This window comes from Ictalurus punctatus, chromosome 1, assembly GCF_001660625.3.
Source record: "Ictalurus punctatus breed USDA103 chromosome 1, Coco_2.0, whole genome shotgun sequence".
Classification (NCBI taxonomy): Eukaryota; Metazoa; Chordata; class Actinopteri; order Siluriformes; family Ictaluridae; genus Ictalurus; species Ictalurus punctatus.
The window spans coordinates 16,355,480-16,374,013 of NC_030416.2; the positions used below are offsets into that span (position 1 = coordinate 16,355,480).

The 18,534-nt window shown below is 39.7% G+C and overlaps 2 protein-coding genes across 2 annotated transcripts in view; both read right to left on the reverse strand.

The window, feature by feature from the left end:
• lingo4b (leucine rich repeat and Ig domain containing 4b) overlaps positions 1-13,977 on the reverse strand; it is a 34,547-nt gene extending 20,570 nt beyond the window's left edge. Inside the window, exon 1 of the mRNA XM_017472862.3 lies at positions 13,530-13,977. The gene's annotated coding sequence lies outside the window, so the exon portion shown is untranslated. The remainder of the gene's footprint in view (positions 1-13,529) is intronic.
• Positions 1-18,534, reverse strand: part of LOC108272706 (protein S100-A1) — a 143,211-nt gene that overhangs the window by 67,790 nt on the left and 56,887 nt on the right. The gene's annotated exons all lie outside the window — the stretch shown is intronic.

The window sequence follows — 18,534 nt, forward strand, 5'->3', positions numbered from 1 at the left end:
TACCAATCTGTGTACGTTTTTGTAAGCATCTTTCTTGGAGGTGGACGTAGGGTTGTTGAGGTAGGTTTGATGGAGACGGTGTTTCTCGTTCAGCAACTGCTTAATGTCTTTGCTGTTCTCATCAAACCAATCTTTATGCTTTCTGGCTGAAAGACCCAGAATTTCAGTAGCTGTGTCGTAGACCAGTTCTCTGAGAGCCGCCCAGTCAGATTCCACATTCTGGCTGTCCAGAGAGCTGGATTCCAGACGATCATCCAGAGCATCCATAAAAGACTGCTTGGTTCTACCGCACTTCAGCTTTGTAATGTTTAGATATTTAGAGGCCTTTTTCCCCTGAGGGCATCTCTTTGGCTGGATGTGGATGTTGAGCTTGGTGATAATGAGACGGTGGTCTGTCCAGCATTCGGCTCCACACATGGACTTGGTCACGCGTACATCCTGCCTGTCCCTCTTCCTGACAATGCCGTAGTCAATGAGGTGCCAATGCTTTGAGCGAGGGTGCATCCATGACGTCCGAGTATGGGTTGGGAGGCGAAATACTGTGTTGGTAATCAGCAGTTCATGTTTGGCGCAATTCTGAAGCAAAAGGATACCGTTGCTGTTGCAGTGACCCACTCCGTGCTTTCCTAGCACTCCATCCCAAGCAGAGCTGTCATTGAAGACTCTCGCATTAAAGTCGCCTAGAATGGCGAGCTTGTCTGTTCTAGGAACATCAGCGATGACAGGGTGGAGGTCCTCGTAGAACTTGGGCTTCACTTCATCTGGGTTGGTCATGGTTGGAGCATAGTAGCTGATGATTGTAAGGTGCTTTCATCCAGACAGGAGGGGGAGTTTCATGGTCATGAGCCTGTCGTTGACTCCCTTAGGAAGGCCTGCCAACTTGCCAATCAGCGCTGATTTTACTGCAAAACCGACACCAGTTTCACGGCGCTCATCGTTGTCTCGACCACTCCAGGAAAAGGTGTATCCAGAGCCCCTTTCACAAAGTTCACCTTCACCTGCGAGCCGGGTCTCGCGCAGGGCCGCAATGTCAATGTTGTATCTGAATAGTTCATTTGCTATCAGAGCGGTTCTCCTCTGGGGTCTGTCCGTGTCATTCCTGTCCATGAGAGTCTCACATTCCATGCACCCAAGATGAGAGGAACAATCCTCATTTTCTTCTTTGTGTTTTGATCGCTTGATTAGGGCCCCCACCAGCCACGGTAAGCTGGTTAGGGAAGTTTTGGAGCAGGCAATGTTTAGGGCACTTTTTCTAGCCCCTTCCTCATGCCTGGAGGTGAGCAGTGCGATCCTAAATAATGCTGCTCAGTCGCTCAGGGGGCTGCCGCACACTGCTGCTCCCTTTTGTGAAGAACGACCATATGGCCTGGGCCGCCTGTGTGCAGGGTTGCGGCTACAGCTGCCAGTGTACCCACACCTGCTGCTTTGTCGCTTGCCTGTCGCCACAGGACTTGGAGGGGGATGGATAGTAGATGACAAAATGACTTGCGCGGTGATTTGGTTTAAAGGGAGGAAGAGTTGCGCATTTCGTCGACCTCACTCTCTCGCCCAAAACCAACTGGGTCCAACAACAAGACAAGGTCAAGATGGCTGGGGTCGGAGTTGAGTGCAATGGATAACCTTGGCGACCTTTGTGACTCGCCATACTCTTAAAGCGCGCCACGACGCTTTGCTGGGAATCGCCTTTCTGCTCGTTGGCCGGTTAAGTGGTTCTTCCGCACAGATTGCTGAGTCCACTCTTTACTATTTACCCATAGCTGGGAGGCTCATGGAGGACGGGAGCGTCTATCTTACCGTGCAAGTCCTTATGACTTGCCCACTGTCCAATGGGTCAGCCATGATACAACACTCCTAGAGCAGAGAGGGTTAAGAGCCTTGCTCAATGGCCCAACAGTGGCAGCTTGACAGTGCTGGGGCTTGAACCCCTGACCTTCTGATCAGTAATCCAGAGTCTGCCAGTGCTGGGGCTTGAAATCCCAGCCCTCTGAGCACTAACCCAGAGACTTAACCGCCAAGCCACCACTTCCCCCCAATATGTGGAACAGACTGATTTCTATGCATAAAAGTAAAGGAGAGAATGAGAGTTTTATATAAATTCTACTGACTGCCAGAGGCAGTGCTTGTCACCTGGCTGTCTATCACATGTACATGCAGGTTGAGGGTTTCTATCAACAAAGTCATCTGTGACCTGGTTGACGTATGCCCTTCACCCCGGTACTAAAGGCACGTTCACCCAGGAAGTGACCTCTTGGCAATCTTCTCACGTCGGTAAGCAGGTTTCAGGAGTGCAGGCACCGCTGGTAGTTTTGTAACCAGAAGTAGGGTTGGAGCTATGAACCCCTTGTCCTCCAAAGACTGCGGCTAGCCATTTTTGGAATTGTTTAACTTGAGTGTCAGGTTGGTATCCCCTCCCGTATTATTCTGTTTATACTTATCGTTTAGTAATTCCCGACAATTTTGACTGTTTCTTTTGTGACGCGTTGTCGGTAGGACAGGCTACACAATGCACCCTTATTGGGCTTTGTTGAAATGGGTAATTGTTTTTCGTCCCCATGATTAATTCCTTAATTTATTTAATTATTGGCTACAGTGTGAGAGAGTGTGTTTGCTCTTAGCTGCACCATATTGTCTCACCATGCATAGTTATCATAGATGGATCATTCCCCAATGCAGGAAAAACTGTCAGTTCGCAGCTCTCTGTGTCCCACACTCAGCTCCATATATCGAAACGCTGCAGAGGTGCTGGGCAGACCCCAGGTGTTTCTTTCATCTCCGGGCAGACTGTAGAGTAGGGCTGCACGATTATGGACAAAATGATAATCCCGATTATTTTGATCAATATTGCGATCTCGATTATTTATCACGATTATTCATTGATTTTTGTGACAACATATTTTTATTGTACTTTCACATTTTAAATAAACAGACTGCTGCTTTGACCTCCATGTTGTGCTACATCCCTGCTAATGTTCAAATCTTTGCATCAAATTAGATTGGTCCTTAAAGTGCATCATCTCGTAGAAGTAAAATATAAATAAAATTGTACCCAAAATATAGGATAAGTAAAAATGTCATCAACCAAATTAAAATATGCATCACATATAACAATATGCAACTAAATGAAAACAATTCAGGCGAATGCAGAAAAGGCAATAACAGTGTTTACAGGAGGAGAGACGCAAGACAATTTCTTTCAGGAGATTACAAAAATTTAGGAGCACAGTTGAGGTTTAGTGTTTTTTTTATTTTTTAAGAGATGGTAGTGTTAATGTGCCACAATATAACACACAAGTAGGCATGAGAAAACTTGAGCTTGTCAATTATGATAGAATTTAGGAACATAGTGCGTGATCAATAAAAGATGGCGGTTGTGAGATCGGGAAGTTGAGAGAAGCAGATGATGTTCAGTGTTACTCGTCATCATAATGGCTTCTCTGCAGTATTTCCACACTTGTTCGGTTGACTGCTGAAATGAAAAGCAGTGTGAAAGTAACTGATGCTCGGTGTAGATGCATTTTGGACTTCCTGTAGTTTTTATTCCGATTGTATTATACAACTCCGAACAGGTCACTCGCACCGGTGTGAATAAATATTTATTCACAGTCGCAAACGGTCGCACTGTAGAGCCCCGAGTTTATCTGCAAAGTTTTTTCCAGTTTGGCGTGATGACGTTTAATGTCCCTGACAACCTCTGTAGTGCCATTTAGCATCGTGCTAGCTAGTGTCATGATTTCCCCTCGCACAAAGCGCTGGAGCTCACAGAGAAACTGGCAGCTCGAGCGCTAACTCTGTTTCCGGGTTTTGGCACTACAAAATGACGTCAGCCCTGCGCCGTTCTATGTGATTGGCTGTAAGTGTAGGAAGCACTTGATTTGAGTGGAGAAAACAGCAGAGTTTTCTATGAGCGGAGGACGAACTTTAAATGTCAATATCTCAGTCGATCATGTTCATTTAATCGTGGGCAGTCAAAATCGTAATCGCGATCGATATCCGATTAACTGTGCAGCCCTACTATAGAGTACTGGCTAACATGCAGGATGCATCCAACTATGGCCTTGACAGCATGCCCAATATAGAGCCAGCTTGTTGCCGCCCTTGTGCTGTTGCCTGATAAAACACTTATACCCGACGCACACTGTCCCCGGCTACAATGCCATTTGACAGATGATTTCATCTTGAGAAGCTATGACACAGCAGCATGTATTGGGAATTCCATGTCAACACCTTATATTGGCCCTGTCCCAGACGTTGCAGGCCTCTGAGGTTGACCCTTCTGCCCAGAGTCTGAGTGACGCCTCTTTGCAGGCTTTCGCATATATGACCAGGGAGTTGGGTAGGCTAATGTCTTCATTAACCCTCACTATTGCTGGCTCAGTCTCCACCTTTGGAACCCTGCAGGACAGCCCTCTATCCTCTATATAAATTCAAAGAACCACAGTTAAATACTTAACCATCGATATAAAGATAAAATGATATTTGTATACAGAGGCTTCAGGCCCATAACAAAAAGTATTACATTAGTCCATCCATCCATCCATCCATCTTCTATACCGCTTATCCTATTTTCAGGGTCACGGGGAACCTGGAGCCTATCCCAGGGAGCATCGGGCACAAGGCGGGATACACCCTGGACGGTATGCCAATCCATCACAGGGCACACAATCACACACACACTCACACACCCATTCATACACTACGGACACTTTAGATATGCCAATCAGCCTACCATGCATGTCTTTGGACTGGGGGAGGAAACCGGAGTACCCAGAGGAAACCCCCGCAGCACGGGGAGTACATGCAAACTCCGCACACACAGGGCCACGGTGGGAATCAAACCCCCGACCCTGGAGGTGTGAGGTGAACGTGCTAACCACTATTACGTATTACATTAGTCATTGCTTATATATGCATCACTATCAATCCCAAGGCTGTTGCACATGCAGAGGTGGGGTATGAAAGTATATAGCTTTCTGTATTGGCTTATTAGTAAGACTTGATTTATTTATTGTGTTTTATATATTATATTATTTATGTTGACTTTGTGCTTAAACAAGCAAAGGACACAGGATAACCTTTTTATTTTATTTTTGGTTAAACTGACATAAGTCACTGTGATCACTTTTCTTGACTACATTTTTAAAGAGCTAAAGGAAGCTTAATCCAAAGTCTAACAGAACATATTCTTAAATTGAAGATTATTGAAGATTATTATATCAGCCTTCTGCTGTACTCTATGGTTGACTGAAAAAAAGGATTGCGGAGAGAAACGGGACATGCACTGGTGACATACATCTGTGATGGATTATTATTTAATAAAAAAATCTCACCTTTGATTGTTTGATTGATAGCACTAGCATGTAAACAAATCACTCTTATTGGGAGCATAGATGACTCATGCAATACAATTGAATATGCATTACTGTAACAAGGTAATTACATTGTTCATTGCACTTAAAAGTTGAGCATTGTATTACAGCAATGTGGGCCTCCACTGAATTCAGTGGATTAGACGCCATATAACCAGTTCACAAACAAATATTTGCATAATCCCTTACAGAGAGCAGACAGCTGGGTTCTGTTTGACACACATGCTGGTTGGGTAGAGCTGATATAATTTACAAAGTCCTGTTTTCCGACTAGATTCCAGTCATAGGAATTGGATGTTGTTGGGGGAGGAGTATGATTCAAGTCTGTTTCATGTGTATACCAGCCTGAGATTCCCGGTAAGCTTAGAATGAGATCATATATTTACATGTGGCAGGTTCACTTTGTATGGTGCTTTCATAAAATAGTTAAAACTACATAAAAGTCAAACTGTTTCCTGATAGCTTTGTGTCTGTGCAGGACTTCTGCTTCTTAGCATCAAGATTACAAACAAACTCAGGCAAATAAAAATGTGGACGAGACAGCTGACCTAAGACAATCTAATTGCTGCCCGGAATCTTTCACACACTGAAAGCCTACTGATCCTATAGGGTTGATATGTTAATGGGATTACAACAAATATATTTATATTACGTGATAACTTAGTTCATATACAAAGAAAGGCCTTGTAAATGTGATGGGTATAATAAGCTGTATAACACCACCTATAAAATGCAGCCTTTCATCAGATTCTCAGTCACCTATAATTGGAGCTCTTAAATCACAAATTAATTCATTTGAAGCTTGGTAGGCAATATTGACAGAGACTGAGCAAACAAACCCTGTGATCAGATAAGTGATTGCTGGATTCCACAAGTGCAACCACTCCAGGAATTACAGAAGTCAGAAATAAATCAAGTAGCAGGTGGGGACTGTGACACAGGCTATGTATTCAAGGTTGGGTATTCATCTGGGTTTTCCCCAAGTCTCCTTGCTTTAGCCTTCACCGAGAAATTCCCCTCACTGTACAACACTGGTAAAACAGTCTGCTGTTTAATCTCCCATTATTGTATGTAATAATTGTATATATGTATATATACAATTATTACACACACACACACACACACACATCTATATATATATATATATATATATATATATATATATATATATATATATATATATATATATATATACACACCCACAGTATCTCACAAAAGTGAGTACACCCCTCACATTTTTATAAATATTTGATTATATCTTTTAATGAAACAACACTGAAGAAATGACACTTTGCTACAATGTAAAGTAGTGAGTGTACAGCTTGTATAACAGTGTAAATTTGCTGTCCCCTCAAAATAACTGAACACACAGCCATTAATGTCTAAACTGCTTGCAACAAAAGTGAGTACACCCCTAAGTGAAAATGTCCAAATTGGGCCCAAAGTGTCAATATTTTGTGTGGCCACCATTATTTTCCAGCACTGCTTTAACCCCCTTGGGCAAGGAGTTCACCACAGCTGCACAGGTTGCCAGTGGAGTCCTCTTCCACTCCTCCATGATGACATCACGGAGTTGGTGGATGTTATAGACCTTGTGCTCCTCCACCTTTTGTTTGAGGATGCCCCATAGATGCTCAATAGGGTTTAGGTCTGGAGACATGCTTGCCCAGTCCATCACCTTCACCCTCAGCTTCTTTAGCAAGGCAGTGGTTGTCTTGGAGGTGTGTTTGGGGTCGATATCATGCCTGAATACTGCCCTGCGGCCCAGTCTCCGATGGGAGGGGATCATTCTCTGCTTCAGTATGTTACAGTACATGTTGGCATTCATGGTTCCCTCAATGAACTGTAGCTCCCCAGTGCCGGAAGCACTCATGCGGCCCCAGACCATGACATTCCCACCACCATGCTTTACTGTAGGCAAGACACACTTGTCTTTGTACTACTCACCTGGTTGCCACCACACGCGCTTGACACCATCTGAAAAAAAGTTTATCTTGGTCTCAAAAAAGTTTATCTTGGTCTCATCAGACCACAGGACATGGTTCCAGTAATCCATGTCCTTAGTCTGCTTGTCTTCAGCAAACTGTTTGCGGGCTTCCTTCTGGGACGACAGCCAAGCAGACCAATTTGATGCAGTGTGCGTCGTATGGTCTGAGCACCGACAGGCTGACCCCCCACCCCTTCAACCTCTGCAGCAATGTTGGCAGCACTCATACGTCTATTTCCCTAAGACAACCTCTGGATATGACGCTGAGCATGTGCACTCAACTTTTTTGGTCGACCATGGTGAGGCCTGTTCTGAGTGGAACCTGTCCTGTTAAACCGCTGTATGGTCTTGGCCACCGTACTGCAGCTCAGTGTCAGGGTCTTGGCAATCTTCTTATAGCCTAGGCCATCTTTATGTAGAGCAAAAATTCTTTCTTTCAGATTCTCAGAGAGTTTTTTGCCATGAGGTGCCATGTTGAACTTCCAGTGACCAGTATGAGGGAGTGTGAGAGCAATGACACCAAATTTAACGCACCTGCTCCCCATTCACACCTGAGACCTTGTAACACTAATGGCTAATTGGGCCCAATTTGGACATTTTCACTTAGGGGTGTTCTCACTTTTGTTGCCAGTGGTTTAGACATTAATGGCTGTTTGTTGAGTTATTTTGAGGGGACAGCAAATTTACTCTGTTACACAAGCTGTACACTCACTACTTTACATTGTAGCAAAGAGTCATTTCTTCAGTGTTGTCACATTAAAAGTTATAATCAAATGTTTACAAAAATGTGAGGGGTGTACTCACTTTTGTGAGATACTGTATGTATGTATTTCAGTTAAATGATTGTGGCAATGGAAAATTGATTTATTAAGCAAAAGTATATCAGACCACTTCTATAATGGGCAAATAAACCACAGTGAGAGGAAAAATGTATTAAAGTGTCTGACTCATTTTTGGCATGTGCATATTTAAAATATAATTTAATATGTGTTTAGTTGTCGGATTTCTCAAATTTAATAATGGTATATGACAGAAAACATGTTTGTTTGTTTTTTAAAATGCAATTCAAGAGGCTTATATGACAATGCTTTCAGATGAGGTTTGCAGACCTGAGATCTTATCAAGGTTTGTAATGACCCAAAAAGGTGAAATTAGTCTTTGCCAGCACTATGAATCTCAGACAATGTAGATTTTTGTTTATCTTTTATTCTTTTCCTGTAATAAAAACATGTATCACTGAAGGTTAAGGTCTATGTGATGTCCAGAGTTGGGTGTAACACGTTACTATAATCTAATTACTTTTCCTGATAAAGCAGTAATGTAATGCATTACATTTTAAATGTAAACAATGTCATACATTGATGCGCAGTAAAATTAATGAAAGAACTACGAGTTTCACTTTTTAGTGTATTATTGTAGGTTTTGAAAGTAACGTGAAAGTAAAGTAATTAGTAATCTGATTACTTTTTACATGCAGTAATCAGTAATGTAATCAGATTACAATTTTAAAGTAGTAATTAATAATCTGTAGTGGATTACTTTTTTTTTTTTTTTTTGAGTAATTCACCCAACACTGGTGATGTCTATGTGAAAAGAAGCTGAAGTGAAGGTAACATAATCTGTGCCATGTGCCACACTAATGCCAGATTTAGACAAACAAAACACAAAGTAAAATAATAATTTGGTCTTGAGCTGAGATCTACAGTCTTAAAATGCAAAATGTGGTCACCAGCTGCTGATTTACTGCCATTGTGACCAAAGACAGTTGACAACAAAGTTCTGGTAGTATCAGATTTTTTTAAAATTAAAATACCAGAGTGTGGCTGCTACCACACCACTTGTCTTAACGCCACCAGTAGAAGAATAGGACTATCTGAAAATCACAGGACAACTACAGATGGTGGCTAAAGTGGTGGCAATTGTGAAACATAAAGAAAACAAACTAATGGCCAGAAAAAATATCCTTATTACCTCAAGCTCACATTGAAGGATGTTTATGTGGTCCTGTTTTCTGCATGAGTCCTGATCACAGATTGAAGTAGAAGTCAGTAATTTTCTTTATTAGCAAGTCTATTTTTAGATAATGCTCATAGTATCACTTGTACATTGTGACAAGTAATAATCTTAAAAGACTTCTGTAAATGCACAGCCTAAAATCAGCTTAAGGTAATGACACACTTGAAAGTTATACACTCATGTGAAAGAATAAGTATACCCCATGGAAACTGTTCGCTTTTTTGACATATTTGGACAAGCAAACATTTGATCATCTAGAAACAGTGACTGCGTTTACATGAACAACAATAATCCACTCAATCTAATTAAGACCATAATTTGATTAAGAAACTACCATGTAAACAACAACCTTAATCTAATTATGATCATAATCTAATTAAACTCTAATCGAATTAAGACAGGTGGATTACTCCTGTTTTAATCGTATTATGGACGTGCATTACAGACATGTAAACACCTTAATCACATTATGAACGCCGTGTGAGCATTTTCACCGCATTTTGCGAAAAGACACGATCACACACGGCAGTTTTACGTTTTACGGCGAACAAGAGAGTTCGGCTGGGAAAAATACATGCATCTCGGCTACTATGCAGTAGCTAAGTATGTGATTTGAGACGCAGCCCATGGCTTCAAGCAGTCGTCTATTTGCACATATAGCATGACAAATAATTAACCGCACTTGAAGCGTTCGTAAAAATTTAAATAAAAACACCAAAAACTGTATACGGCACCATAACGAAGACGAACTGTATGTTGATACGTGAAATTCTGGAGGGACGTCGGACGGCGTGGCGCGGTGACGTAATGATGCGGGCTCTTAATCTAATTATGATCAATAACATGTAAAACGGGTACATGACAGGAGTATTCTAAAAGCGACTCATGTAAACACCTTAATCACATTATTACCTTACTTAGATTAAGGTCAATAATTAGATTATTGCTGTCCATGTAAACATAGTCACTGTCTATTAATAAAGTTGATATACTTGAACAAAACCACAAGGAAAATAGCATTTTCAATCATTTATCCAACAGAAATATCAATAGATATATATCAAATGATATTCTTCTGTGGAAAAAGTAAATGCACCCTTGGCCTCAGAAGCTAGTGTAGTATTGCCCCCTTTAGCAGGAATAACTTCTTGTAGACATTTTGCATAATTGTCCGCCAGACTCTGACATTGGCTTACTGGAATTTTTTGACCGTTCTTTTTTTGACCATTCTTCCATACAATATTCTTTCAGTTGTAGGATATTTGAGGGTTTTCTTGCATGTGCTGCCTGTTTCAAATCCCCCCACTACATTACATTGGGATTCAAATCCGGGCTTTTACTAGGCCATTCCATAACCCTCCATTTCTTCTTTTTGAGACATTCCTTGGTGAATTTGCTAGTGTGCTTAGGATCATCATCCTGTTCAAAGGTCCATTTTCAGTTCAACTTTTGGACAGATGGCCTCACATTATCTTCAAGCACTCTTTGATATGATGCAGAATTCATAGTTGAATCAATGAATTCAAGCTGCCCAGTCCCTGAGCCAGCTAAGTAACCCCAAACAATAACATTTCCACCACCATGCATCACAGTTGGTATGAGGTGCTTCTCCTGAAAAGCTGTCCTTGGTCTACGCTAAACATGTCTGCTATTACTGTGGCCAATCAACTCTAACTTTGATTCGTCTATCCAGAGCACATTATTCCAAAAGGCCTGGCCTTTGTCTACATGCTCATTGGCAAACTGTAATCTTGCTCTTATGTTCTTTTTAGACTGCAAAGGCTTTTCATATGACTGTAAATGCCATTACAGTGCATCTTGAAAGAACATTTGTTTCTAAAGGAAACCACGAATCTAATGTGACTAGATTGACCCAAAAACCTAAACAGTGACTACGTTTACATGGACAGCAGTAATCTAATTACTGACCTTACTCTGAGTAAGATAATATTGTGATTAAGGTGTTTACATGAGTCGCTTTTAGAAAACTCCTTTCATGTACCCGTTTTACATGTTATAGAACATAGAACATAGTTCGATTAACAGCACACGTCATTACGTCACCGCACCACACCGTCCGACGTTCCCTCCATAATTTCACATATCAACATACAGTTCGTCTTCGTTATGGTAGTGTACCGTAAACAGTTTGGGGAATTTTTATTTAAAATTTTTAAGAACGCTTCAAGTGCGGTTAATTATTTGTCATGCTGTACGAGCAAATAGATGACTGTTTGAAGCCATGGGCTGCGTCCCAAACCACGTACTTAGCTACTATATAGTAGCCGAGATACATGTATTTCGTCTACTACAGGCCTATAGTAGGCAAGTATGCGGTTTGGGACGCAGCCATGCTCTCTTGTTTGCCGTAAAACGGTTGAGCACTGCCGTGTGTGATCGTGTCCTGTGGCAAAATGCGGTGAAACTCTCACACGATGTTAATAGTGTGATTAAGGTGTTTACATGTCTGTAATACACATCGATAATACAACTAAAACAGGAGTACTCCACATGTCTTAATTCGATTTGTGTTTACTTTGAGTATGACCTTAATCGGATTAAGGTAATTAAAAATTGCTGTTTACATAGTAGTTTCTTAATCAGAGTATTGTCTTAATTTGGTTAATATTGGATTATTTTTGTCCGTGTAAATGTACTGAGCGACTAGCTATATTATTAAAAACATATTAAACTGTGCTGTCCTGTGTCTTCCTTGAACACAACACAAAGTTATGAATAACCACAGGGTAAGAGCAGTGAGTGTTGTATGTGGGTGGGTGTGTGAGATTTGAGATATGGGATGGAGGGAACTTTTTTCACTTTGAGCTCCTGAGCACCAAAATGTGTGTGTGTACAAGCCTGTGGATTACCATCCATTTGACAGTCTTCATTGACAGACGAATCAAAAACTAAATTAAAACCTGAGCTCATCAGAAGGTGGCAAGAATATGAAAGGAACCCGATATTCTTCCCTGTACCAGTAATTTGGCTAGGTTGAAAATAAGACTGACTATTAGAGGTTCTTGTTTTAACTGGGACTCTTCCGTTTTACCTCCTTCTAATTATCAGTGTAGACTGCCTATTGTAAACTAAGAGTAGTAATAGAAACAAAAACCTTGCTGTTCACCGTATTCCCTTCAAACCTGTAACATGGCAGTGGTGGAATGAACTTCTCTATCTGTCTGAACAGCTGAGTCACTAACTGTCTTCAAATGAAGACAAAATAACTCTTAAAAGCATCCACCTCTTAAATGAGAACTAATCTGTTTTCTTTTGTTGAGTTTTTCTTCTTTTTTTTGTATCTCTTGACTGGTATGTTTTTTCTTGTTGTACTAATTTCTTTGTAATAGTTTAAGGGCTTATTCTTTACCTCAGGTTAGAACCTGACCTATTTGTACTATCATGAGGGTACAATCTAATAGGGACTTCAAAGCACTTCCGTAAATCGCTCTGGATAAGGGTGTCTGCTATATGCTACTAAAGTAAATGTAAAATGGGTTACAGTCATTCAAAATGCACTTGTTATAATCTTGAAAACATTTCAGGTTCCTCTTGTTCAGTCACTTAAGCTTACTACCATGAGTCACTTCAGATAGTTCTTGATATCAGATAGTTATTGATATCTCCAGGTGAATAAGGTGGGGTTGAAAGAATAAAGGAGAATGAAAACAGTAAGATATTGTACTGCTTTGCATGCCTGTAAAGTTCGAACTCTAGCAACTGCTTATTCTCTTATTGTTTCATTGCACTGTTTCATATTTTCATAACTAATTCCTTCACGTCAATCTTATTGCTCTTCAAATATCTTCTCCATTTGGTTTTTGAGCGCAATATGCTATGAAGGAGACCACTCACACCAGCAGGTTCACTAATGTGCTACTTGTCAAATCCACCATGACCTGTTACAGCAGGCTTCCCTCACAATTCAAACAGTGACAGCTCAGGTAACAAAAACAACGCTGCTAGCAAACCACGAGGGTATATTCATAGACGAACAGCGAAAAGGGAAGCAATGTAATCCTCAGCACGCACACGGAAACTTTAAACATTATTCATAACGTAAAACAGGAAGTCTGCGGTTCCCCCTCACATTCAGCTGAGCATCATGATCAAAACCAAACAAACATGCGAGTTACAGGAAAGTTAGCATGAGGTCTTACCAATGATGCAACGAAAAACTGTCCTAATTTTCCCAGTCGTTATCTGCATTTCTCTCCTCAGAAAGCCTCCTCTGTTCTTCGTGTCCTCTATCGCGGTAATAAGCGAACCTGTCTGGAGACAGGGGTCGAGCGTTTTAATCGTTTTACTCCTTCACTAATTCCTTCTGTCTGCGGCGCCTTCTCCCCTGGGTCTATAAAGATAATTGCGACCATAATGTAGGTCGACTCTCTTCAGCCTTCTCGCAACTTCGACGCACTTTGCCATCACGCAAATGGAGCGAGAGATGATATTAATTTGGGACAGATATAAAAACCTTTATGGTGGCTCTTTCATAGAAGAGGTGAAAAATGAGCTAGCATTATTCGCTCGAGACAAATAAAAGCATCCACCGTGCGTAAGCTCTTGGGTTTAAAGAGTGCGCTCGTGAGCGGTGACTGTCCTGACAGGATTTTTTGTTGTGTTGGACACACTCACGGTTGGAGTTCATCCAGGACCACACACACACACACACACACACACACACAAACCAACCCCTGCTGAAAACAAAAACCCGACAGAAACCCTCCGAGAATTTGTGATAGTTTTAATGTTTATAATGGGAATTGTATTGGTTTTAATGGAAACTGTAATGGTCCCCGTGGGTCGGTTGTTGGTGGTATGTTATGTCTAGTGGATACCATGAAAGTGGACAGCAAAAGAAAACAATTAAGGCCTGTGCAAATAGAGCACTATCCCCAGTGCCATCTACAGCACTAGTTAAAAGCGTAGTGTCAATAAATCCAATTAACCAATTGGGATTTTAGTGTAAAATCTAAATTGGCTGTTGCCATTGAAAATAAAACAAAACAAAAACTTACTCTCAAGTAACAACGTTTATTCATTTATTCTGTTTATTCCTTTATAACAACAGAATAAACAGGTATTTTGATTTTTAAGCATACAATAGGCTACCTGGCCCCCAACAGTTGTGTTACTAGTTGCTTCAGAGAAGGATTTTTTTTTTAGGTTTTCTACAAACTCTCATTATCGTCCAGAGCCCTTCTACATCTCACAGTTTCCTTTTCATCCAAATAGTTTGCATCCTAAATTTAGGCTAATAATTGTGTTAAGCCATAATAGATTGGTAGCATGGCTACCCTGGATTCAAATCCCACATTAGTAGAATGACTACATGAGCTTAAATTTAGATATTTAGTCATTTCTTGAAGCTATATTTCACGCTTTTTGTTAAAAATGAAAAAAAAAAAAAAACAAGATTGTGTTATTATTATTATTATTATTATTATTATTATTATTATTATTATCATTATCATTATCATTATCATTATTATTTTACAATTTGTATGCACACATTATATGGTAGCTCAGATACTTCAAACACCATACTTGCTTTAGCTATGAAAGAAGTCAGGCAATATAGACCAAAAAAAAGCCTTTAGTTAATCAGGGGAAAGGGAGTGAGAAAGTGTTAGAGTGTAAGCAAAGCAAATATGGGTGAAATGTAAAAAAAATAAATAATAAAAATTAAAAAATAATAATAAAAAAAAAACTCTTGTAAATACAAAAAAAAAAAAAGGTTTATGGAGTTCGGTCCAGGGTTCCCGGTTGGTTTCTGAGCTCAGATTACTGTTAGTGATCAATCTCATTTGGGAGTTGGTATCATTGTGAAGTCAGCTAGAGAACTCATATCAGGTGTTTCTCTCTCACTCTCTGTCTATCTATCAATCTGTATATATATATATATATATATATATATATATATATATATATATATATATATATATATAGAGAGAGAGAGAGAGAGAGAGAGAGAGAGAGAGAGAGAGAGAGAGAGAGATGAGAGAGAGAGAGAAACACCTGATATGAGTTCTCTAGCTAACCACAATGATACCAACTCCCAAATGCACCATACTCCATTCGCTGAAACTGCTTTTGTAAGTAAACAACCTTCAGGTTCAATACCAATTATTAATTTAGGATAGGGCCTCAGGAATAGAGGCAGATAGAAGCAGACAGAAGCTCATTGAGACATAAGAAGGGAGTTTTGGTCAGCGAAAAACAAAGAAACAAAGACTCTATTTGAGTGAATCCTTTTTTTTTTTTAAAAAAGAAAGAAAAGAAAAGAAAAAAGTAAGAAAGAAAGAAAGAAACCTTGTCCCCATAAAACCTTTTTAAGAAAAACAACTAATTGCACATGCTCCAAAAATGTATCATATATACATGAATAATTAATTGTGGCAAAGAAGATTGGTCTGTTTTTAATGAGAAAAGGTAAAACCCCATCTAAAATCAGTTTGCTGTAGAGAAAGGTATAAAAAAGGCTTGTGTGTGTTTGCATAATTTAGACTTTCTGCAGACTGTCTCACTTTATTGTTTCAATAAAGTTTGATTACTTTTTGGCATCCACAAACCCTCTGTCTCTGAAGTTTTATTTTTCCATGACAGCCTCTGAAGGGAAATGAGGAGAAGGATTGAGAATCATCCTTTACTATAGTAATACATTCATCTTTATTCCCATTAAATTTTGACTTCTTTAAACTCAAAAGCAGTTCTACAGCACAGCAAAAGTCTGTCCCAATTTTCTAGAGTTTCTTGAGCATTTAGACAGCTAGACCCTTGTGACTGACATCTGGTGACATCACTCTGCCCCCAGTTTTTTCTCTCTCTTTTTTTCCTTTTTTCTTTCTTTCTTTTTTGCATGTGTGAATAAACCATTTTAAAAAGAAAATACTTCGAAAGGAAGTGGACCAAGTATTAAAGTCATTGACAGAAAGGAAAGCAGAGGAGGGAAACTTCTTTTTTTTTTTTTTTTAGCAGTTTATCAGATTTGAACATCTAAGGGCATAATGATTATAACACTAATTATAGAGACAGGCTTATGTAGGTAAATAAAAGACTTGCAATGACTGCTCTTGCAATGTCTGCATTTAAAAGGAAAATTATGGTGATGCACTGCATTGTACAGTACAACTTTCAGATTTAAGATTACATTTAAAATATTTAGGGATAATTAGATACATTTTAAGAAATATGTTTTATGCATAATTATATGAATTATAAAGAACAACACTGAGGAGGTGCTGAAAAGCAAAATAAAGTCAACATCAGTGGTACTAATTGGGCTGCACTACCCTGAAAACCTACTGTTTATACTATTGCTTCAGGTAGCATGTTTTTCTTGCCTCTCCACTGACCCAGACATGTAAGACTTATGCTCTATAGATCCAGTGGAGCACAATATGTCAGACAAACCCTAGAGTTGGCCTAAATCCCATCAATCCCATGGTCACATGCCAGATGGTATCATCTAATATTTGTGAATGTGCAGAGGATGTAAATTTCCCTTGGTCCTAAGGGTGATATTGTGTTGTCTGTACTGCTTTACAGTACATCTAATCCTCAGCAAGGTGACATCTGCACTTCAGTGGAAGCAACACCACCTCTGTCAGCCTGGAGCTGTTATTTATCAATATAGCACTGCAGGCTCACAGACTATGTAACACTTTAAGACACTTCTTATCTCAAAATTACATGTTTTTTGTTACCTGTTTACATAAACTGCATTCTCATTTTGGCACTTTACCTATTCATATTACACTAGCATTGCCACAAGGAAAGTATTTAATATTGGACAATTAATTATTTAGAACATTCGTTAACCCTTAGTTAAACATTTTAGCGTATATAACATGCTTTGACATGATAACACACTTTGACATGTCAACATTAGGAAAAAAACAGCAACAAATATTTCACCAATATGATGTAGAAATGTTTATAACCTTGCCTAGGTTATCTCCTTTTAAAGGACAAGAATAAAAAGCCAATTTAGCAAACCTAGTGGTAAAAACAATAAGTCTGTCTACCGATGCCTAAACCCTTGCTTGCCAAGAGTGATTTGATCAAGTTGTGCAGAAGCTACAGTGCCCTCCTTGGTAAATATGAGCAAAAAAGGCTGTGAAAATTTGTCTTTATTGTTTAAACTTGAATATATAGAAAAAATACTCTGCTCTCATCGATATCAAACAATTGCAAACACAACACAGGTTTGCCAAAAAAATCTTTGTTAAATATAGGCAACAATTATTGGCACCTCTATGAATTCATATGAGATATGAAATATATTTGAAGTACATTCCCTTTTTTTTTAGTACACCTGGGTAACTAGGAACAGGAAATTGTTCAACTATGACTTCCTGTTTCACATGGGTATTAATATGAGGTAATACCTAGCCAAATTCCCTTAGTCATTCATAACAATGGGTAAGACCAAGGAATCTAACTGTGATGTGCGGCAAAAGGTTGTTGAGCTTCACAAAATGGGAAGTGGTTATAAGAAAATTGCACACGCATCAAAAATCCCCATTTCCACCATCAGGGCAATAATTAAGAAGTTCCAGTCAACTGCAAATATTATGAATCAACCTGGAATTGGATGTTTGTCTATATTGTGTCAACGCACTGTGAAGAGGATGGTTCGAGAGGCAAAAAATCTCGAAGGATCACAGCTGGAGAATTGCAGAAGTTAGTTGTGTCTTGGGGACAGAAGGTTTCCAAAACTACAATCAGAAGTCACCTACATCACCACAAGTTATATGGAAGGGTTTCAAGAAAAAAAGCCTTTACTCTCATCCAAAAACAAACTCAAGCATCTTCAGTTTGCCAGACACTAATGGAGCTTCAAATGGCATCGGGTTCTATGGTCAGATGCCCACGGTTAAATATGGTGATGGCTCTTTAATGTTTTGGAGCTGTTTTTCTGCCAGAGGATCTGGATATTTTGTTAGGATACATGGCATCATGGACTCTATAAAATATCAACAGATATTATATGAAAACCTGACTCCCTCTGCCAGAAAGCTTAAAATGGGCCATGGTTGGATCTTCCAGCAGGACAATGATCCCAATACATACATCAAAATCAACATAAAAAAGGTTTACTAACCACAAAATCATGGCTGACCCTGCGCTCTGACCCCAGCTTCCTGACAGGCTGGGGTATGC